The sequence below is a fragment of the Triturus cristatus genome, chromosome 4_1, assembly GCF_964204655.1.
Source record: "Triturus cristatus chromosome 4_1, aTriCri1.1, whole genome shotgun sequence".
Lineage (NCBI taxonomy): Eukaryota > Metazoa > Chordata > Amphibia > Caudata > Salamandridae > Triturus > Triturus cristatus.
In genome coordinates, this window is record NC_140585.1 from 788,216,125 (window position 1) to 788,239,918 (window position 23,794).

General features: G+C 44.8%; 1 protein-coding gene and 1 long non-coding RNA gene across 3 annotated transcripts in view; one reads left to right on the forward strand and one right to left on the reverse strand.

Moving 5' to 3' along the window:
• The window catches only part of LOC146855532 (uncharacterized), a 552,836-nt gene that overhangs the window by 317,299 nt on the left and 211,743 nt on the right, over positions 1–23,794 (forward strand). The gene's annotated exons all lie outside the window — the stretch shown is intronic.
• Positions 1–23,794, reverse strand: part of SLC38A1 (solute carrier family 38 member 1) — a 408,924-nt gene that overhangs the window by 73,619 nt on the left and 311,511 nt on the right. The window lies entirely within an intron of this gene.

Below are 23,794 nucleotides of genomic sequence, written 5' to 3' on the forward strand. Positions count from 1 at the left end.
TTTAGGGGTGTGGAGTAGTTTGAATTGTCACACTTGTAGGAGTGTGATGGTTAGTGGTTGTGTTGGTACTGTCATTGGCAGCACTGACAGGGCAATGGGTGGAACAAGCTGCAGTGGCCTCCTTGCGAAGACAAATTAAGCACTGCCTAGGAGTGCATGTCACTATTTAGATGCAACTTGTTTCAGAAAAGGGAATGCACACCTATTCACAAAGTAGTCCTTGAATTAATCCTCATGATGCATTGATGCGTGCTCTTCGGAAAAAAGTGCCTTGCCCATTGGCACTTGAAATAACAAGAATCACAATTTGGGGCGACATACGCCCCAATCCAAAGGCACAGCACTCTAATCCTTGAATCCTCAGTTAATGTTGAAACCAATTGATCATATTTTAAGACATGTAATCACTCGCTTACACAATTTTGTTCTCTTAACTCCCGTTTGATCCATAGGTGCAGTATCATGCCAATTTTCCAGATTTCTAATGTCATTGATGTGCCCATCCGGACCTCTTTACAATAACACGTACTGACGCATCTTATTCATCCAAAGGCAGCTTTTATTAAAATACCCAATGCATTTCGGGCTACTGGGGCCCTTCGTCAGGGGTCACTACAAGTGATAATAAACACACATATTAATTACACAATCATTTTCTAATACGCAAAATTGTACTTCTATTATTTAAACTGAATGTGAATTGCTTTGCCCAAGCTGAAAACTCCCTGCTTGCTGTGCTAACTCTGTCCATAAACTGAAACTTCCGTTCCCCAACTTATAGTGCGAAGCCTCTGGCAACATTCAGACTAATCCTTTTAGTTCTAAATTTAAAGACCACCACTTTATTCTACCATTGGCTCCCCTTGGAATGCTACTTTGTTGAACACACAGCCCTCAGCCTGATTTTTTCGTACTTATTTACTTCCCCTACTTTTTGAAATTTACTGCTAATACTGCTCTGATGTTCTCTCTCTTTCTACTCACTCGCCCTCCTTACACATAAGTATACGCCTTCTTTTAAACATTTGAAGTTTGCCCTGAGGTACGCACCTTTGACCTCCCACTTTGTTCTAAACATGAACGGATTGCCAATTTTCAAAACCTCAATTATAATACGTGAACTCAATGTTAAAAAAACCTCCTGCATTTAAACCACTCTGCAACACGTACCTGCCGTAAATCAACCCTCTTCATCTTTCTTTTCAAAAGAAGTGTTGACGATCATGTTCACCCTTCGTATTTAAACTAGCTGTGATGTTGTAATCCCTCCCGTGTTCACCGGCAATTAAATGATGCCACCTGCAGCAGATTGCTCTTTTCAGAACACCCCGCCCTCCTGATCTTAAAACTACTGCTCCCACAATTCAGCAATTGGAACGAAAAAAACAATGCTATACCGATGTTAAATAAACACAAAACATTTAGATGTGATCATGCAAGGGCTCGCAGAAAAATGTCAAATGCTCTTTGAAGTTGGCTGTTCAAATTGCGCAGTAGAGTACACGTTAATCTAATATCACTTGTTTGTCCCGTTTCTTGTAACATACTTGTAGTAATTAAGCCAGAATCCAGGAAGTAGTTTCATGTAGATTTATTGAAGTTGGTTACAGGATCAGAGTTTAGCAATCATTAGCCAGTATATAGCCAGAGTTAAGCAGGTATTCAACAGGTAATTAGCCCCACCAGGAGCAACCTTCCAGGTGCTCAGCCCTTCTCCAACTGTCCATTCTCACTCCCAACATTCCATCCAGCATCACACTGTCAGCATTCCACTGGCACATCTTAACCATACCAGACCAGGATACTACATATCCTCCTTTGTTCCAACAAAAACAAAAAGGAACGCCAAAATCTAGAATGACAAAAGAGAAAGAGAACAGAAGCTAGACACAGAAACGAGAAGACCGGAAACCACGAGAAATTATAGGAAGAATATACTGAAAGCAAGTAAGAGAGAATAACACAAACCAAACCCATCTTCCCTTCCAAGGATAGCAACCTAACCAAAAACACCAAAGAGAGATAGGGATAAGATATAATGAAAGGACATGAAAAAGGAAAACGTAAAACACCCATCTTCCCTTCGAAAGAATTAAAGAAGAAAACATCCATTCATGACTGTCCTCTGCATAACCACTGGCCAGGTAGAAATACAAGAAAACAGCTCACATCAGGAGAAAACAAGACGACAGAGAAAAAGCGGAAACCGAATGCTCACTCTTCCCTGACGACAGCAAGAAAAAGAAATTACAATAAATAGAATACAACTGGGCTACAGCGTGCAAAACAAAACTAAGACAATTGAAACGCCCAGAGTAACATGACCCATGCACTGTGGCGACTAAAACCGCACACCCCACTTAGGGTAAATACATTTGCTTGTGCATGAGCAACCTCATGTGGAGGTATATGTGCACTTATTGAAAACAAAACACTTGCCAACACTAAACACCTTAAGAAAGGTAACACGTGCACTACAGTGAAGGCAATAAACAAATGTATGATGTCCACCTACGGACGCACCTCGACTAGAGGTAAAAATTGATATGCACCGGATAACGGGGAAAAACCCCACAACACACCTCCGGAGAGGTCAACGGATTGTGCATTGAAAACGCAGGACACACGTCCGCGCGACGCACCTCTACTAGGTCAACTGATGTGCACATAAGAAATGGGACAAAACCTCAAAACACACCTCGCGGAGAGGTACATAGATTGTGCACGATTGTGCACTGTGTGGTAAGTTAAAAACCTACTGGCACACCAAATGTGCACTGCGTGACCACTGCTCACATGTAACGAAAAAGCAACCTAACTGGTTCTGGAGATTGACTCGTCACACAATTAAAAGGTCACTGAGCAGTATTAGAAAACATCGAGTTAACTACAACACATCCTGTGTAACAAAAAAACGACTTTGTATGAAGTAAATAACTGTAAACTGTAGACTAGAACTTCAAAATTGCATACAAAAACTGAATGGTAAAACATTGCCCATGGAGCCTCAAACTCATAATGTGAAAAAAAATGTCACTAGATGGCAGCGTAACACAGACAGCGAAAACAAATGTATGAACACAAAATTAGTCACTGCCTATATTTTATGCACATGAGGAACTTTGAAAAAATTATCTCATCCAAACGAGCATTTGTAAATACGAGCGAGATTTCAAATCCTGCAGAGCGTCTATAATGAGAACGGAAAAGAAAAGTACCTAAAAGTCGTTGAAAGTAAAAAGACGAGATGAATCCCACGACGGCGTTCCTGACAGGTTAAAGCTTTAATTAACTTTATTTACCGTGGTTGGCAGAACTGATATCGTGGCTGGCAAGATGACACTTCATGCAATAGAAAATGAGGCAGAAGATTCCAAGATGGCGGCACGTTTTTTTACGCTGTGCCGGGTGACTCCCGGCATCAGCGTGCACCAAAACGACACAAAGCAGCATGAAGGATCCGAGTTGGAGGTGACGTGGGGACTGTGAAGAGAACAGCGCGGGACGAGAAGAGTGGACAGGTAAGCGCGTGATTTGCATGGCTCGTGCGCGCCCGCTTTGAATGACAGTGATGACGGTTGAACTGCCACATGATGAGGGTGCAACTGGGGCCAAAGTACAAACAAAGATAAACTCACCCCAGAAATCACCAACGTAGGCACATCTCAAATGGTTGAAAAACACGAAACCACACGCCCACCACTCTGTCCCTGTGTAAAAATGTCCACGCAGATCGAAAATATGCCGGAACTCCTCACTTAGATTAGCGTGAAACTTCAACTCTCCCAAACCTCCAACACGGTTAAAATGCACAAAACTAACGATCTCAGTGTGGGAAGACAACAGCGAGGGCAAAGTTGTATAAACGACGACAGCTTCATTTTCTGGATGCAAAGTTGAAAACAGAAGATCGATTAAAAACAGTCACTGAACACCTGTCACTTGTGTTGAAAGAGCTGGCACAGTACATTTCTTGTTCCTTGAATCTTGAAACACAGTAGAGGCAACAGGAACAGTTCTTGAGTTTTAAACAAATGCCATAGACTGTTACCAAACCACAAAGCATGACGCTGGGTCATATAAAAAGTACGCAGAAGCAGCGCCTTATCTTGTTGCGCGCAATTTGTTTTTGTGGTCTCTGGAAAGGACAGGTGATGAAACAAAACGTTGTAGAGAGTCAGGCTCACCCTCTCCTCAGGGCACAGCAAAGGCTTACTCTCTCTTGAGGGCACAGCACAGCACAGGCTTACCCTGTCGTGAGGGCACAGCACAGAACAGGACGTAGTAAATTGTCAAGCTTACCCTCTCCTGAGGGCACAGCACAGGCTTACCCTTTCTTGAGGGCACAGCAAAGGGCACAGCACTTGATAAAGGCGTTGGGCTTACCCTCTCTTGAGGGCACAGCAGAGGCTTACCCTCCCTTGACAGCAACCAGAGACTTGAGCTGCAGTTAAAACAGGAACTGGCACAGAAGCGTAGAGGGCGACCGTTGTAGAGGTCACTGGTGGGGCTATGATGTGCCAGTTGGTTGAGAAATCGCAGCTGTAGTTACATGAGTTGCTTTAGCTTGAGAGTAGATACTGCAGACTTGAGGTGGACTTGAAGTTGAAGGTTACAGAGGTAGCAGACGCAGGTTCTTTAGTTCAAATCGTCGCCATAAAATTGTAGTAATTAAGCCAGAATCCAGGAAGTAGTTTCATGTAGATTTATTGAAGTTGGTTACAGGATCAGAGTTTAGCGATCATTAGCCAGTATATAGCCAGAGTTAAGCAGGTATTCAACAGGTAATTAGCCCCACCAGGAGCAACCTTCCAGGTGCTCAGCCCTTCTCCAACTGTCCATTCCCACTCCCAACATTCCATCCAGCATCACACTGTCAGCATTCCACTGGCACATCTTAACCATACCAGACCAGGATACTACAATACTGTCTGGATGTGATCTTCCGCCGAACTTAGGGAAAAAACGACCTCCGCAATATTCCTTCTTCATTCCTTTTATCGCGATTCGGGCGGGTGCAAACCCAGGTAGGGCAATAATTGTAGTTTCTACTTGTTTCAGAAAAGGGAATGCACACCTATTCACAAAGTAGTCCTTGAATTAATCCTCATGATGCATTGATGCGTGCTCTTCGGAAAAAAGTGCCTTGCCCATTGGCACTTGAAATAACAAGAATCACAATTTGGGGCGACATACGCCCCAATCCAAAGGCACAGCACTCTAATCCTTGAATCCTCAGTTAATGTTGAAACCAATTGATCATATTTTAAGACATGTAATCACTCGCTTTTTTTTTTATTTTTTTTAATTTTATTAGTTTTATTGCAAGCAAATCAGCAACAAGAGTACAGTTAATATGACTATACAAACATAATCAGGGCATATATCAATGTAATGCATTAGCCAGAGGTACATACAAAAAAAAAAAGACATCATATCAATCTCCAAAAAAAAAAAAAATCCTTCCACCCCCCCTTTTCTTCTCTCTCCCTCCCCCTTAGACAGCCAGTTCTGCCTGAATCCAATGCAATACCGGGGCCCATATTTTTTCACCCTGCAATCTTTTTTTACAACTTTTTGCGGCATAAATAGCATGTTCCAAATTGTACATCGCCAGAAGACGTGCCCTCCATGTATAAAATAACGGAGGGTCTGGGTTTCTCCAAACCTGAGTAATACAGGCACGAAAAAGAGACATGCAAATAAAGATCAGCTTTTTCCTGTCAACATCCATATTGACAGATGAGATCCCTATAAGTACCAATTCTGCAGTCAATATAATATTACTGTCAAAGATTTTAGACATAAATGTTTGTATTTCAGTAATTATTAACGAAAGACATGGACAATAAAAAAACATATGACATGCGTCTGCGGCTTCAAGTGAGCATCTCTTACAGGCCGTCCCAGATGTAGCACCCCATTTAAAAAGTTTTTCCGGAGTATGATATAGATCAAATATGACCATATAGTGCTGGGTGCGTGATCTGCCCGTCAATAAGATGGCATTGGCCATATGAATGGAATCTTCCACCAACACATTTGTCATACCCAATTTATGTGCCCAGCGGTCCAGTATTAAAGGGATATCATCCTTACAGAATTCAATTAATTGATTATAGAAGAAGCCAATCCTTCGTTTAGTATATAGAGATTCAATCAAAGATATTTTCTTTAACCCTGCGCACTCATCAGGTGATAAAGTTTTAAAATAACTATGTAACTGAAAATATTTAAAATAATCAGATTTTGGAACATTAAATTTAATTTGAAGATCTTGAAAAGAGATCATATCATGATTATCCCAAAGATCACCTAGATAGTTAATTCCTAAGTTACTCCATTTTTTCATGACATGATCCCTAAAAATACATGGAAAAATATGCTTAGATATGAGCGGAGTATATATCATAATTTTTGGGATCTCCACATATCTTTTTATAATTCTCCATGCCCGATATGCAGCAGTTATAGTCTTAAATTTAATTTTCTTAAAGTAACTAGGTTCAATATTCTTCAAGAGACAGCCACGAGCTTCGACCCCCAAAAAAAATTCGTATATAGAAGGGGAGTGTGCATCATTAAGTGGAGCTTTAGAGCCAATAATTAGAGGATTAATAAATTGAAGTATAGAAGCTAAAAAATAAAATAAAAAATGTGGAGTATTCCAGCCTCCTCTGGCCTTTGGGAGAATCAGTTTTTTAAAGGCTCTTCGATGACGTCTATATCCCCATAAAAATCTCCCAGCTATGCTATCCATTTGTTTGAAAAATTCTATAGGAAACTCCAAAGGTATTGTTCGAAAAAGATACAAAAACCGAGGAAGAATCAGCATTTTTAATACATTGTTTCTGCCATGCAAAGAAAGATGTAAATGATCAATGCGTTCCAGTGTTGTATTTGCTTTTTTAAGAATAGGGGTAAAGTTAAGTTTAGGAATATCAGAGATCGGGGTAGTGATTTTAATTCCAAGATAGGTTGCAATGGGGACTATGTTGAGATGTGTAGGTGGGTTCTGGCCAACAAATAAGATCTGAGTCTTTGACGAATTTAGCCTATAACCCGAAAAGTTCCGAACTCAACTGCTATCTCTTCAACTTTGGGCATTGCGCTTGTAATATCTGTAGTAAGAACCACTACATCGTCAGCATAAGCCAATGCTCTATATGAAATACCTGCTACATCCACTGGTTTTATTGCCCTCTCTTGATTTAACTTATTAAGATAAACATCAATATATATAGAAAACAGCAATGGAGATGATGGACAACCTTGACGGGTGCCCCGAAAAATACCGAACGGCCTAGAGATGTTAGATCCAAGTTTTACGGATGATGTTGGTGATTGACATAGAGATTTTAATGCATCTATCATTTTTGGCCCAAAGCCTTTCAAAGCCAAAATATCCCAAAGATACGGCCAGGCCACCCTGTCGAATGCCTTTTCGGCATCCAACAGGGTGACTCCCAATGGCGTGTTAGTTGCTTGTGCCCAATCCATCATAGCGATGACTCTTCGGACATGGTCCGCCGTATCCCTATTAGGGATAAACCCATGTTGCCATCGTGACACAATAGATGGTATCACTGTTGACATACGGGTGGCCAATATTTTAGAAAAAACTTTACTGTCGGCATTTATCAGGGATATTGGTCTGAATGACGCTGGGTTCAAGGGTGGTTTATCCTTTTTAAGAAATGCCATCAAAATAGATTGGTTCCAGGAAGATGGTGGATGCCCCCTCTGAGCTTCCTGAAATGTGGTCAACAAATCTTCCTGTAAGATATTTCTAAAAATCCTAAAAAGCTCGAGAGGCAGGCCATCAGGTCCCATAGCTTTTCCCATAGCCAAAGAAAGCAGTGCTGCTTCTATTTCCTCCCATGTAATATCTGCTTCCAAAAACGAGATTTGTTGATCAGACAGCTTTGAGAAATTATTTTCTCCAAGAAAATGTATTAATAAATCTGAAGAATATACCAAGCCATCATCCTTATAAAGATGAGAGTAAAATTGCCGAAATACCTCTAAAATGTTATCCGGATGGCTATGAATCTTACCGTCTTCAGCTTGAATAGCACTAATATTATTAGAAATATCCTTCTCTCTGGTTCTCTTATCTAAAATTTTACCAGCATTCTCTCCCATTTCGTAAACTCGAGATCTAAATGTTGCTACCTGTTCCGCAAGTTTATCTGCAAATATTTCATAGGCCTTGGCCTTATATATATCAAGGGTAGTCTTAATCTGTTCAGTATCTTGCTGACTAAGAATAGCTGTCATTAATTTTTCTTCCCATTCTCTTACTAAATTAATATTTTCATCTATTTTCTCTTTTATCTGCCGTTGTTTCTTAATTGAGTAGGAGAGTGTTTGACCACGCACACCAGCTTTAAAAGCATCCCACACAATCTGGGGGGATGTACTCCCTCTATTGAAGAAAAAAAACTCTTTAATCCATTTCTTCATTGTGTCGCTATAGAGTGGGTCTGCTAGCAGTTTGCGGTCAAATGACCAGGATCTTATTGTTAAATTAGGACTATCCTCCGGAGTTATTTCTATTAATATCGGATTATGATCCGATATTATTCGAGGAAAAATTTCAACTGTGGTATTGCTAATAAGTCTTTAATCTAAAAAGAAATAATCTATTCGTACAAATTTCTGATGAGGATTAGAAAAGAAAGTAAAACCAGGTGATAAAGGATTTTTTGCATATCCTACATCCCTTAACCCATACTCCGAGATTAGGCCTTTTAATGCTTTGAATACCCTCTTTTTTGACCCAAAGTATAATGAATTGCCAGATATGTCCAACCCCCCATCAAGATGGATGTTTAGGTCCCCACAAAAGATGAGTGACGGGGGCCAATCAGCCAATTCTACACTCAGGTAATTCAGAATCTCAGGATCATCTGAATTTGGAGCATAGACTGAACATATTGTCCATAATTTAGCATCAATTTGTATTTCTATTATCGCCCATCTCCCATACTGATCGACCTTTGTGCGTTTCAAGCAACCTCTGCCATGCTTCATAAGAATTGCCACCCCTTTTGTAGTAGTTCCTTGCTTAGTACAGGCAAGTAATTGCAGCCCCAGATCTTTAAATAGATGTCTGTTACTCCACGTGAGGTGAGTCTCTTGAAGGCAGATTATGTCTGCCTTCATAGTCTGTATAATCTGGTTACATACGCCCCTTTTCTTTCTATTATTAATTCCACAAATATTCCATGAACAAACCCGAAGCTTAGCCATCTTTAATAATTATATAGTGTTCCAAACTGTTCATCCTAATGAGCCTCTGACAATATACCATTTGATTACCTATATTCAATATTGAGAGTCTTTTTACAACATCCTCAAACCTAAGAAAAACGAAAATCATCGCTGAAACAAAAATCAAACCATCACTCATTTTTTCTTTTTTCTGATTTTGCTTGCACCCCCCTGCCCACCTTAGTGACCTCCCCCCTCCGCCCCCCCCCTTCCCCTACCCCACCCCCTTGACCCCAACCCACTAGAGGCATAGGGACTAACAGTCCCTGAAAACGATGGAGTGAAAAAAAGCATCTAAAGTCTCCCTGCCATCATCTTTCTTAATAAACCTTCTAAATGACTCTATTATCACCCATTCAATATGGCTCCAAAAATTTGTAATATTAAAATTACCATATTATTCCATCACTATGGAGCCAAAAAAGATTTTTTTTTATTTTTTAACTATGAGCCTATTTTTCATTCTAAGGTCTCTTACTCTCCTCCCTCGTTCTTCATTTTTGTTTTTACCCAGCTTGGGCTTAGGAAAAAAATACCAAATATACAACAAATATTCAAATATTCAGTCAATTCAAAGAGAAGCCAGAAGATCTTTGGCAGCAGTTACTGAAGTCAGATAGTAAGATCTCTCCTTAAATATCACCTTAAGCTTAGAGGGATTCAACAAGAAAGCCTGAGCACCTTTATCTTGAAAAGCGGGGATTAGTTGTCGAAACTGCCAACGTTGCTCAACAGTGACATGGCAATAGTCTGGTCGAACGAAAAAATCCACACCCTTTCCCCTTCTTTTCCGGTCAGGCCTGGCCAAGTCATAAAGAGCCTCTCTAGCAAGAAAGTTATTAAGGCAGATCAGAATTGCCCTAGGTTTTGCGTTAGAGTCAGACCTGGAGTTTCTCTGAAATGGAAACCTGTGTACCCGTTGAAGTTCAATATTCCATTTCCATTGTACTAATTCAGGGAAAGCCTCAGAGAACATATCAATAACAAATTGCCTTATATTCCCTGCTTCGCTTCCCTCAGGAACCCCTAGGATTCGGAGGTTGTTCCGACGTGACCTATTTTCCAAATCAACCAGTTTCCAGTTTATTTCATCTCTCAATCCAGCCATTGAGGCAATTTGCTTTTGCTGATTTGTCACGGTGTCTTCAATTGCTGATATTCTACCTTCAGCTTCAGTCACTCTAGCAGTCATCTCACCACAAGATTTTGCAACCTTCCTAAGATTGTTCTGGAGACGCCGGACAGCACCCTGTGTACGTAGGTTTTCTGTCCTTGTCTCCTCCCGGTGCTGGATCATAAGTTGACAAAGTGTTTCTAGTGTGGTGGCTGGAGTCGCAGAATTTTTATCTGCCATCATATTCAAAGAGCTGGTTCCATCTACCCCATCCGCTGCAACTACTGTAGTTTCGACAGTACCATTATCAAATCTGTGTTGGGGAACGTCATCATCCCCATCCTGAGACTCCTCCTCATCGCTCCCATTCTCATGATCATCCAGACTCAGTGACTCCGGCAATGAGCCCGTGCTCCTGCCGCTTAGATCATCTCTCCATTCCGCTTGAGCCACCTGGACCATCTGACTTTCGGGATCCAGAGCCACCGACAGGTCGGTCATAGAATAAAAATTACCAGCAGAGTCGACTGATTCAGTATCCTCAACTGGGAATGGAGTCTCAGCAACTTCGGGTACAGGTTCGAGCACCTCAACACTTTGGTGTGGGAGTACCAGAGAGTGAATGTCGTTATCTCTGGGTACGGCCTTGTCAGTATTATTACACACTTTCTTATCCTCCTTTGTAAAACAGTGTCAACCTTAGAACATGAGCCTTTATTGGTCTTGGCAGTTTTTATGTTTTTTTTTAGAGCAAACATATCAGGGATTTTTTTTTTTTTTTTTTTGGAAACCTTTATTACAGATTTCAAGAGATATACAAGTATGGGCCTACAACCTTCAGGCCGGCCGCTAGTAGACAGTGAGACCATGAAACATATTCATAAACACAAGCAGCAAGCAGTAAAAAGTCCCACAGATCAAAAATCATTTGCGGCCACATTGCCCAAACATCCCAAATGGCGGTTTCATTTTAAATGAAAAAACGAGAAACAAACCCACAAGGCGGCAAAAATCTAGGCAACAGTATGTGCTCCCCTCGGGAGGGCTCTACCAACCTACAAGAATAAGAGGGGGGGAAGGGCAGGGGCAGAAACAAAGTGGTTACGGTAACACAGAGTCAAGAGAATGTGCAGACTAGGGAGACAGGGCCGCCGCCAGGTCGGGCGTCAGTGGCGGGGTACAGATCCCGCCACGGTAGGAGTTCCAGGGGCCCCACACCTTTACCCATTTCCCAGGCTTACCTCTCGCCACATACACAACCTTTTCTCGGAACATACACCAATCCATATTTTCCTTCCATACCGAAATCGTGGGTGACCTCTGGGAGCCCCACAATTGTGCTATGTCACGCTTGGCCACCATATATCCCAATGTCACCCACCACGTTTGTGTCACCGTATAATCAGTCGGCTCCCACACATTCAGCAGACACCTCCTAGCCTCAGGGAGCAGCGCAACATGCGTGACCGCTTGCAACACCTCATGCACACCACGCCAGAATCGAGTCACCTCCGGACATTCCAACAAAATGTGGAGGAAGGTCCCTAACATGCCACACCCACGCTTACACATCCCATCCACCGCGTATCCCATGCGCATCAGGCCCGGTCCCGTAACGTAAACCCTGTGGAGTATTTTGAGCTGGACGAAACGAAGGCGGGCCGGTATGGCCACCTCTTTCGGGAGGCCACCGCAGATACCCAATCCTCGTCGTCCAGCTCCAATCCATCAGCGACCCATGCCTCACGGAGGGCGGCAAGCAGTCCCGAGCGATCGTTGATGAGCTTTTTATAGATCAATGTGATAGTGCCATCCAGTACATGCCCATCTAGCACTCTATCCTCCAAGGGGGAGCACTCCGGGATGGACGCGACCTCCGGGAACACGGAAGACAACGCGTGGCGAACCTGTACATACCGGAAGTACTCCCTGTCATGCAGCTGGTATTCCGCTTTCAGCACATCAAACGTTTTAAATCCCCCCTTCGTCCAAAGATCGCCCACCCTGCTAATGCCGATCGTGTCCCACTTCTCGAAGCCTTTCGTCGTCCACAAACAACCCAGTCGTTCAGAGGCATACAGTGGCGTCGCCTGGGTCAACCGATCTTTCCACCCCATCGCCGAGTTTGCCGCATGCCACACCCGTACCGTGACCCGTGTCGGACCAGTCAAACGTGCGTCGAGCGATCTAGAGTAGAGCGCCCGATTGTAGTCGCCACCCGGCAACAACAATTTGTCCATTTCAAAAGCCGGATTAAGGGCGGGCCCATAAAGCCCGTGGTTTATCGCAGCCAGCTGGGAGGCCCAGTAATAACGTTTGATGTCGGGGAGGGCGACCCCCCCATCGTACCACGGGAGCGTCAGCTTCGCAAGGGCGATCCGCGGCCTCCCATCCCAAAACAGTTGGCGTTGCAGACCCTCCACCTCCCGAAAGTAACTAGCCGGAACGACATCCATCGTGTTTTGCAAGGCATATAGAAACCGTGGCAACGACATCATCTTAAACAGCGCCGCCCGGCCGAGCGGCGAGAGCGGCAAGCGCCTCCAACGGGCCACATCCGCCTTCAAACGTTGGAGGGGGGGAGTAGGTTCTGTGTGTATCGGGCCGCAGAGTCCAGGGTAATAAAAATACCCAGATACTTAAATCCTTGTTGAGCAACCTGGATAGGACAACCCTGCGGGAGGATAGGGGCCTCCCCTGAGAGGACATATACACAGGATTTAGCCCAGTTGATGACTAGGCCTGAGTTACGGCCAAAGGAATTCAGCACATCCACTAACACAATCAACGATTCACGCGGGGAAGCAAGATACAAAAGAATATCGTCCGCGTAGAGAGAGACTCGATCCTCATACTCAGGAGTCCATCGGAGACCACAAATCGAAGTGTGCCACCGCAGCCACTCCGCCAGGGGCTCCAAGGCGAGCGCAAAGAGGAGATGCGACAGCGGGCAACCCTGTCGCGTGCCCCTACCCAATTCAAAAGGAGCCGACACTCTACCATTCACCACCACCTGGGCTAGCGGGCCGGAATACAACAATTTCACCCAGCCAATGAATCCCGGGCCAAACCCAAACTTCTCCAGCGTCGCCCAGATATATGGCCACTCAAGCGTGTCGAATGCCATAGTGGCGTCCAGGGACGCCAAAATGGCTGGCTCACGCATGAACGGAACCCTCGAGAGCACCGCATGCAGACGCCGCAGGTTAAGCGCGGTGTTGCGATGAGGGATAAAACCGGACTGGTCCTGATGGATCAGGTCGCACACCACGCTGACCAGCCGATTAGCCAGCACCTTGGCCAGAATTTTGGGTTCCGCATTCAAAAGCGAAATGGGCCTGTAAGAAGTGACCCGATCACGCGGCCCCCCCCTCCTTGTGAATAACCACAATAGTGGCTAGACGCTGGTCCAGCGGGAGGGAACCCGCCGCCCGGGCCGCGAGGAACATATCACGAAGATGCGGCGCCAATGTATCCGGCCGCAATTTGTACAATTCAATGGGAAGGCCATTAGGACCCATGGCCTTGCCAGAGGCGACTGAACGTATGGCCAGAGCGATCTCCTCAGACGTCGGAGTCGCGTCCATCAACGATTTATCCTCCTCCGAAAGGGAAGGCAACGCAATATCTTTAAGCAGGTCGCGGGAATCCTCTTCCGAGCGAGAAGATACCGGGGAATACACCCCGCGAAAATACTCTGCGAAGCAATCAACAATTTCACACGGATCAGTAACATACACACCCTTCACTCTCTCAACCAGCGGAACAACTCGACTCGCTCTCTCCTTTTTATCCAGCCACGCGATCAGTTTTCCAGCTTTATCACCCATATCATACAGTCGCCCCTGCTGCTCCCTACTCAGGCCCCTGGCCGCCTCGGTGACTAGGGCCTTGTAGTCCTCTTGTTTGATCCTGAGAGCATGCAGTTTGTCGTCCGTGACACCACAATCCAGGTCACCCTCCAACTCAGTTATCTCAGACTCGATACGGGTCACCCCCTCCCGCTCACACCTCTTGGAGTGGGAAATGAGGGACAGGGCCTCCCCCCGGAGTACCGTTTTGAACGCCTCCCACAGAGAAACAGCAGATGACACTGATCCCACATTATCTCCAAAATATTGCTCAAGGGATTTAATCAAATCTGCGCGAATCGCGGGATTACGCAGGTACCAGGGGTTGATCGGGACCACCCTCCCCTCCATCCCCGGGACAATATCAAAGTGCAACAAGAGAGGGGAGTGGTCTGAAATACCCCGAGCAAGATGCCGCACCTCCCCGACCCTCCCCGCCTGTGCCGCTGGCATCAGAACATAATCAAGTCTCGAAAGACTACCATGAGCCCCGGAATGAAAGGTGTATTGTACTTGCGCAGGATGTTTTAGCCGCCAACAATCCACCAGACCCAGGGTATCTAAGAGGCCAGACAACCAAGTTTGGGCCCGGGGGAGATCCCTGGGTGGGTGACGATCCTCAGTTCCGGAGACCACAGCATTAAAATCCCCACCAACCACTAAGATACCCTCCGGCAGCCCAAGAAGAAGGCGCCCCAAATCAGCAAAAGTAGTCGTCTGCAACCCCGGCGGGACATAAACCGAAACCAAAACAACTACTTTACCCTCCCATCTACCCACCAGAGCCGTATATCGCCCCCTGTCATCATGGAGCACCTCGTCAACCTCCAATGGGAGCGAGGTTTTAACCATAATGCCCACACCCCTCGAACCAGAGGTGAAGCCCGAATGGGCCACAAGGCGATAGCCCCGCCTATTCATAGCACAGAAGGAGTTACCAATAAGGTGTGTTTCTTGCAAGAACACAATATCAGGTGAAATCCGTTTTAAGAACTGCAGGACCACCCCCCGTTTTATCCTGTCCCCCAGTCCGTTATCATTCCAGGAAAGAAGTCTCAGTCCCCTACCCCCCATCACAGCCAAAACCAATCTGCCCCCTCCCAGAGAGCACCTTGAATAGAACACAACAATATGTCTGCCTTGTGGTACAAACAAACAATACCCAACCCCAACCCAACATTCCAAACAAAACTCCCCCCTCCCTGCACCCCTGCATGAGCCCAAACAGCCCCCCCAACTTGCAGTGTGCCTGTCGCCCCTGCATGAACTAAACTACAAAGACCCCCTAGAGGAGGAAAGAGAACCCCCTCGAGACACACCACAACCTCCACGGGAGGGGGAGCAAAGCACGACAGTCAAGAAACCCTGAGCACAGCCGAAAGGTGGCATCATCAGGAATTAGCCCCAGTATCAATACCGCTGGCCCGGTCCAGTGGGCACTCTCCTCCCGCGGCCCCCAAACCCTCTCGATCATGTCCCCTAGGCAAAGTGTCCAACCAGTCCCCGGCCGTCTCCGGACGGTCAAAGAAATGAGAGCGACCCTCGGACTCCACACGCAGTCTGGCCGGGAAAAGCATGGCGTATTTCAAGTTCATATCTCGGAGCCGCCGCTTAACGCCCATGAAACCCAGTCTCTGCTTCTGGACCGCTTGAGTAAAGTCAGGATAGAAGTTCACCTCCACGTTCTCCAGCTTAAGCGGCCCCTGCACTCTAGAAGCTTGTAAGATCGCATCCCTGTCCCGAAAGTTGAAGATACGGGCAATAAGAGGCCGCGGGGGAGCTCCGACCTTCGGCTTGCCACCAGGAACTCTATGGGCCCTCTCCACCGCAAAGAATTTACTCAAACCTCGAGGCTGCAGATGATTAGAAATCAGATCCTCCACAAAGAGATCCGCCGCCGAATCCTCCAATCCCTCTGGCACCCCGATAATGCGAACGTTGTTCCTCCGGGCCCGACTCTCGGAATCCTCCAGTCGCCGATCCGTGAGCGCACTGGCCTGCCGGAGCCGACGTAGCTCCGTCTGGAGGGACGCCACCTCAGTCGTGAGGCCCGACGCGGTGTGAGCCAAAGAATCCACCCTGTCATTTGTCATGGAAAGATCTGCCCTGACAAGGTTAACATCGATGAGAATCGCGTCGAGTTTGTGCGCCAGGGTATCAAATTGTTGACCCACCGAGGTCTTCATCTCCGCGATGGCGCCCATGATGTCCTGCAAAGTCAGATCCGTCGGCAAATCCGGGGCATCTGCGGGGCACTCAGGGGACTTATGCGACCCGCCGGGAGAACCCTTCGGCAGGGTATAGCGATCCATAATGTTGGCTTGAGTTGCAGCGCCACGCCGGGTCGATTTGGCCTTTGGCCTCTCGCCATCCTGCTTCGTCGCCATCGTCCTGTATCCCGTACACCCACGAGTCCCACCACGGAGAGCGATCAGTCGAGGCCAAGGACCCCAGAGGTCGCCTCAGAAAGGCGGAGCAGGTCCCCGCAGGGCAGGCAGGGTCCCCCAGCGAGGCAACCACCACACACAGAAGGGCCATGATCCCACTCGCGACAATGGCAAGAGGGCTCAAAAGCGAAAGTGAAAGTGTGAGGTACGCGACTCGCCAGGCTCGTCCCGCCGTTGTTGTTCACTTCTCCACTGGATCACCCCCCAACTCTAGTCCGGGGTCAGGAGAGGAGCAGGCCGCAAACTTCAATCGATGCCCAGCACGGCACACGGGGTCCGATTGAAATGCGGAAAACGGGTACCACCTCGGCTCAGGTTCACCAACACAGTCCCCTCAACCGAATCAGGATGAAGACAGGATAAATGTAGGAGGTCGCGGAGGTCCTCGGGAGCCTCGCACCTACGCGGCCATCTTGGTTGCACGCTAGGCTCCTCCTCCCATATCAGGGATTTTGGGGGTAGTCTCAGAACTACATCCCCCAGAATCCCCTACTACTTCGTGAGTATCATCATGAATGGATTTGTGCCTGGGTTCTGTCAAATTGAGCTGAGCAACATTTAAGGCGCTATTAGAGTCAATAGAGTCATGAATTACCTGTACAGGGTTCTGGCTGGTTTCAGATGGCAAATTAGTTCCAAGATTTCCGGGGTTTCCGATATCTTCAATACCTCTAACCCTCTCCTGAGACACAGTGTCCTGCATTGCTGCAGTCGTCCTCGCATTTCTTCTGCTCCGGAATTTAGAAACAGCCAGATTTTTGGAGGGCATAATATTTTCAATGTTTGTGCTTTGTTTCAAACACTGCACTTTCCCCTGTGCTTTCGGCTGCCGCTGCCACTGCCGCTGTCGCTGTGGTTGAAAACAGGGGAAGCAAACAACTGCCTTGCCCTCAAGATCACTGAACTCCACAGCGTTCCTTCCCAGAGAGGCACAGTCCAGCTCAGACCGAAAGCCCAACGCTAAACCGCAACACAAAACAGCTGAGTGCCGCCAAGCGTATAGGAGTGACCGGCGGAATAGGCATCGGAGATCTGGCCGCATTACAGGTAAAAGAGCTTTCCCCTCAGCCTCTCTTCAGTTAAGTCATCAGACTCCCTCACTCCGTATCAGCCCGGAGTTCTTTCACTGGTAGTGCCCGGGTTGATCACGGGTTGTCATCCTGCACATCAACCGCTTAGCTAAAGGAGACGCAGATCCGATTGAAATGACTATGCAGTAGCTAGCAGGGAGACCGTGAACGATGCCGTTTCACTCGGACGCCGAGGCGTCCGCCATCTTGCCTCAAGACATGTAATCACTCGCTTACACAATTTTGTTCTCTTAACTCCCGTTTGATCCACAGGTGCAGTATCATGCCAATTTTCCAGATTTCTAATGTCATTGATGTGCCCATCCGGACCTCTTTACAATAACACGTACTGACGCATCTTATTCATCCAAAGGCAGCTTTTATTAAAATACCCAATGCATTTCGGGCTACTGGGGCCCTTCGTCAGGGGTAACTACAAGTGATAATAAACACACATATTAATTACACAATCATTTTCTAATACGCAAAATTGTACTTCTATTATTTAAACTGAATGCTAATTGCTTTACCCAAGCTGAAAACTCCCTGCTTGCTGTGCTAACTCTGTCCATAAACTGAAACTTCCGTTCCCCAACTTATAGTGCGAAGCCTCTGGCAACATTCAGACTAATCCTTTTAGTTCTAAATTTAAAGACCACCACTTTATTCCACCATTGGCTCCCCTTGGAATGCTACTTTGTTGAACACACAGCCCTCAGCCTGATTCTTTCGTACTTATTTACTTCCCCTACTTTTTGAAATTTACTGCTAATACTGCTCTGATGTTCTCTCTCTTTCTACTCACTCGCACTCCTTACACATAAGTATACGCCTTCTTTTAAACATTTGAAGTTCGCCCTGAGGTACGCACCTTTGACCTCCCACTTTGTTCTAAACATGAACGGATTGCCAATTTTCAAAACCTCAATTATAATACGTGAATGCATTGGGTATTTTAATAAAAGCTGCCTTTGGATGAATAAGATGCGTCAGTACGTGTTATTGTAAAGAGGTCCGGATGGGCACATCAATGACATTAGAAATCTGGAAAATTGGCATGATACTGCACCTGTGGATCAAACGGGAGTTAAGAGAACAAAATTGTGTAAGCGAGTGATTACATGTCTTAAAATATGATCAATTGGTTTCAACATTAACTGAGGATTCAAGGATTAGAGTGCTGTGCCTTTGGATTGGGGCGTATGTCGCCCCAAATTGTGATTCTTACTATTTAGAAGCAGCCATGTGTATGCACTCTGATCATAATTACTATGAAGTGCATCCGCTCACATACATACAAACAGCGACTGTGGACTATTTAGGAAATCACTGCCTCAGAGGTAAGCTGCCCAGTTGCAACTAAACGAAGAGGATAGCTCTGCTCGCAGAATCTTGTTCTGACTATGCAGGGGTGATATGGCAAGGGGAATGTTCAAGCTGTGGCAGAACATGGAGGAAGAATCTCCTAATGGAGAAAGGAGCAGGGAAGAAGCCCCTGAGTGAAAGAGGAAGCAAAGGAGGGGAATCCATACTGGAAAAGGCAGCAGAAACCTATAAAGGGTTACATGTATATATGCATAACAGTATAGAGTAGTCACTGGTATGTCAGAGTCCAGAGGCGGGTTTCTCATTGAGCTGCACTATAATGGTGTACTTTCAATTACATTTACATGTAACTTTATCACACATAATATGACAGAAATAAGTATTTTGATTTATTCCAATCCAGAATGAAATCTTGTTCTGTAGGATAATTCAGACATGCTGAAGAAATATATATGAGTGACTACATTACCTATGAGTAAAATATGAGGTGATCACTCAAACGAGCCCCATCGGACAATTATTTGAGTATATTTGTTTACCCTAAGACCCGTGGGCATACCGAGTTGTCCTTAGGTTTACACGCTTCTCACTAATTGAGCTTACGGCAATTAACAGAAAGAAAAGTTGGACATCTGGAAGACAGTGGTGCTGGAACAATTTGCAGAGTGTGGGTGCTGCCAGCAATGTTACATCACTGAAGTCATAGGGAATGTGAAAAATCCAATTGTTTCACAAAACAACAAGCATAGCCAATGAGTCACGCCCATTCAGCAGTAGAGATGTAAAGGTGGTATGTAGCCAGTGGTGCATATTTCATTTACAGACACCACGTTTTGAAATGGGCACAAAATTTGCTCTGACATGCACTCTTACTGCTATAACTATATAGCACACAAACAATAATGTATAGAAATCGGGTTTCTGTAAATATTTATCGTTTACACATCACCTAATAAGTGTCTTGAATTGTTTTGATCCTATTAAATCTTTGTTTCTACGCACTTCAGAATTAAAAAACAAATTGCTTTATTTGTGCTTGTCTAACAGCTAATAAAGTTTAAAATATTTGCAGCCTCGGCCCGTGGAGGGAGTTCCGTGGGACGGTAAGGCGGGGCGGGGGAGGGGCAGGGTGGGGGGTTCTAAAAACCGGAATATGGATAATTGCAGGTAAGTAAACAATTAAATAAATAAAACGAATTTCGTAGCACGCGCTGGATCGCAAAATGCGATGCAGCGCACGCTTCGAAATTCGTTTTATTTATTTAATTGTTTACTTACCTGCAATTATCCATATTCCGGTTTTTAGAACCCCACAACCTGCCCCTCCCCCGCCCTGCCTTACCGCCCCACGGAACTCCCTCCACGGGCCGCGGCTGAATATTTGTACAGTTCATTTACATGTATTTAAATGTTGTTGTGTGTTCGGAACAAAACTGAAATCCTACAGCCTTTCCTTTCACACTCCCTGTACAACAGCAAGATTGTCAGACAGTCCACTTGACAAAATCCGTTCCGTTTGCAGTCAAAGAAAGAAAAATAAACACCAATCTTCATGTTAAAAGAATAAGCAGTTTATCAGAGGACACAGACTGACATTTGACCTCCGTCTTTCAACACACAGCGGTTGTGACGAGATAAAAACAAGATTTAAAGGCATCTTTATTGATCATCCAACTTCCGAACTTCAGCATGGTTATTTTAGGGGTACACCAGCACCCCCACTTCCAGCGCCTATGCTTTAAGATGCTTTTAGTTCGAAACTCCGTCGATCTCCTTCCTTTCGGTCAGGTACCTCTACCAAGCTTGCTAGCTGGCCTGAAGTTCCGTTTATTGGTAGAGGTAACATTATTCCAGTAGCGGCTCGTGGAGGGAGTTCGGTGGGGCAGTGAGGCGGGACGGGGGAGGGGCAGGGTGGGGAAATGTAAACACCGGAATATGGATGAACGGAGGTAAGTACACATTTAAATTAATAAAACGAATTTCGTTGCGCGCGCTGCATCGCCAAATGCAGTGCGCGCAAAGGAATTCGTTTTATTAATTTAAATGTGTACTTACCTCCGTTCATCCATATTCCGGTGTTTACATTTCCCCACCCTGCCCCTCCCCCGCCCCGCCTCACTGCCCCACCGAACTCCCTCCACGAGCCGCTACTGGATTATTCATCAGCTTTAAACCCCCCTGAGCTGTTAAACAAGCCAAGACGGGGAGGGTAATTCATGTGCAACTTGTCATTTATGAATGCTGCCCATAACCGTGGGGCCCAGGTGGGAAATAAATATAAACATGTAAACACGTGTAGTCTAATTCTAAATATTTGAACTGTTCCATGTGAACTTTAAATTGCTCAGTAAAGGGTGTCACGGTAAGATTCTACGACACATGCTTTCAAAACCTTGTCACATTATCCATGCATGTTCAGGAGTTTATTAGGTAGCACTGAACTGGACGCATCCACCAGCAACATAAGCCAGCAACTCTGAACAAGCATTGTTCTGTTTTAATTGCAAAGTGAAAAATTTAAAAAAGTATTTTTTTGACTGGATCTGGAATCCCCATTGTCTGGCAGCATTTACCTCTGACCACTCACAGAGGTCCTTAAACTCTAGGATGTCTGTCCAGATCTACAGTGGCTGCAGAAGGCTGGGAAGGCACAAGCTGCTTAGGGGAATCATCTTGGAATATAAAGCAGGGTGTTGACAGAGTTTTGATGTTATTGATCTTTTGATTTGGGATGATTATTGATTACTTATTGGAGCTAGATATTGCAATGTTTTTAGAGCATCGTTCTATGTTGGACTGGACTCACCGGTCAGTTGCTCAGTCGGACCCAACACTAACACACATTTATTTCCCTTAGGATTTTATGGCAAGACCCGGAGTCTAACATTATGCACCAATCTTTAGTGCTACTACTCCAGCAGCTTCTTTAAAGAATATAGAACTTTAGAATTCTGAATTAACAAGACCTCAGAAACCCTAAAACACAGCCTTCTGTTTTGCTGCTGCTCCTGCAGATAAGTACTGTGTGAAGGTTGTGAGGATATATATAGATTGTTTTCTATTGTTCGGTTAGATAGCATTTCTCTTTTTAAAACAAACAGAAATATTTTTTTTGTGTATGAATGGAAATCTGATTTCGCAAAAGTTTATAATTTTACATGTAAATCAGATTCAAAGGGGCTTTTATGCTGTGCTATTTTGAAAGGTTATTTATTTAAAGCGGCAAACTTAGAATGTTTTCCGGGCGAGTGTTTATATTAATTAGATTTTAACTTACTTTCAGGTTTGGGGCCTTTAGAAAGACGGTTGAGTCTTGCCGCCCCTGCGCACGCCGGGAGCAGAACTATTGACTTTGGCAGTGTGTATGGATGTTCAGCCGGCCTGATAAAGTACGACAAAAGCATTGAAAGACGGCGGACTGTCTATGCACCCATACAAAGCCATCTTTCAATGTTCTTTGCATGTTTTATCATTCATTAAAGCTCCAAGAAGGTTTGACACTTTTAGAAGCAAAGAGTCTGCCATGTTTCATCATTAAAGAATATTAAAATATGCAACATGCAAAAAATGTTGAAATATGGCAACGTGTTTTTCCATACTTTATCATCACCTTGTTGTTTCAAAATGGCCGACATATTGCACCCAATTAATAAGCAATCTTAGAATAGTAAAGAATGATAAAATATGTCAGAAACATTCAAAGATGGCTGTCCATAAGGGTGCATGCATGGTAGACTTTTTAAAATGCTTTTTGTTATACTTTATTATTGGTTTACAGTTCCAAGATTGCCAATGGCAGTTTTGCGATGGTAAACTCATAATAAAGTACGGGAAAAACCCATAACAAGATTCATACAATGCTATAGTAGAGCAAGGGGGTGGAGGGATCTTGGGTCTTGGTGGCTATGCAACTGTTTGCTAGTTCCATTTGTATTGTATACTAATATGCCAATAACAATTGTACTTAAAAAACACCATTACAATATAGCCACATCTAACACAAGAGCCACTGCCATATAATGTCCCAGAAACTCAATTAGAGTAATGGTATCAGACCAAATCTGCACATGCCTGTAAATTGAGCCTGAACGTAAACAGGAAAATAACTTTCCAGAGCTACCATCAAATGGGAAACAGTTGATCTTTTCTCTAATCAGCAGTGTAAAGTGTTGCACGAAGCCTTTAACATGAAGGCTTAGGTACCAGAGTCCCGGATGATCTAATCTTTTAAGAAATCTACCAATCAAGTATTACTGGATCACAAAGAAAGAGGGAAATTAATACCATAAGACTCCTTTCTTGATTAGTATAATGAGGATTGCTTTAAAATGAAGAAATAACTTTCTGCAGCCCTTAAAAGGGAAGGAACATCTGGGGTGGTGGAGGGAGAGGCGCAATTGCTGGAAGCTAGAAGGGCCTATAAACAACTTATAAAATATAAGAAGAATAACCAGTGTACCAAGACTGAATAAGCTCTACAGGCCGAAATTGACTAAAAGGATACGAACAAGTACTGGGACATCATTCGCTGGGGCTCCGTCCAGAAATCTGGAAGCCAATATGAGCCCTGTAAGATGGGCAGAGCACTTCATCTTGCTATATGGAAAGACCACTGAAGTTGAAAAGGGCAACACAGAAAAGTACCCTTAAGTAGCCCGAAAGAGGCAACATGATTTATTTATTTTATTTATTTTGAGAGTTTTATATAGC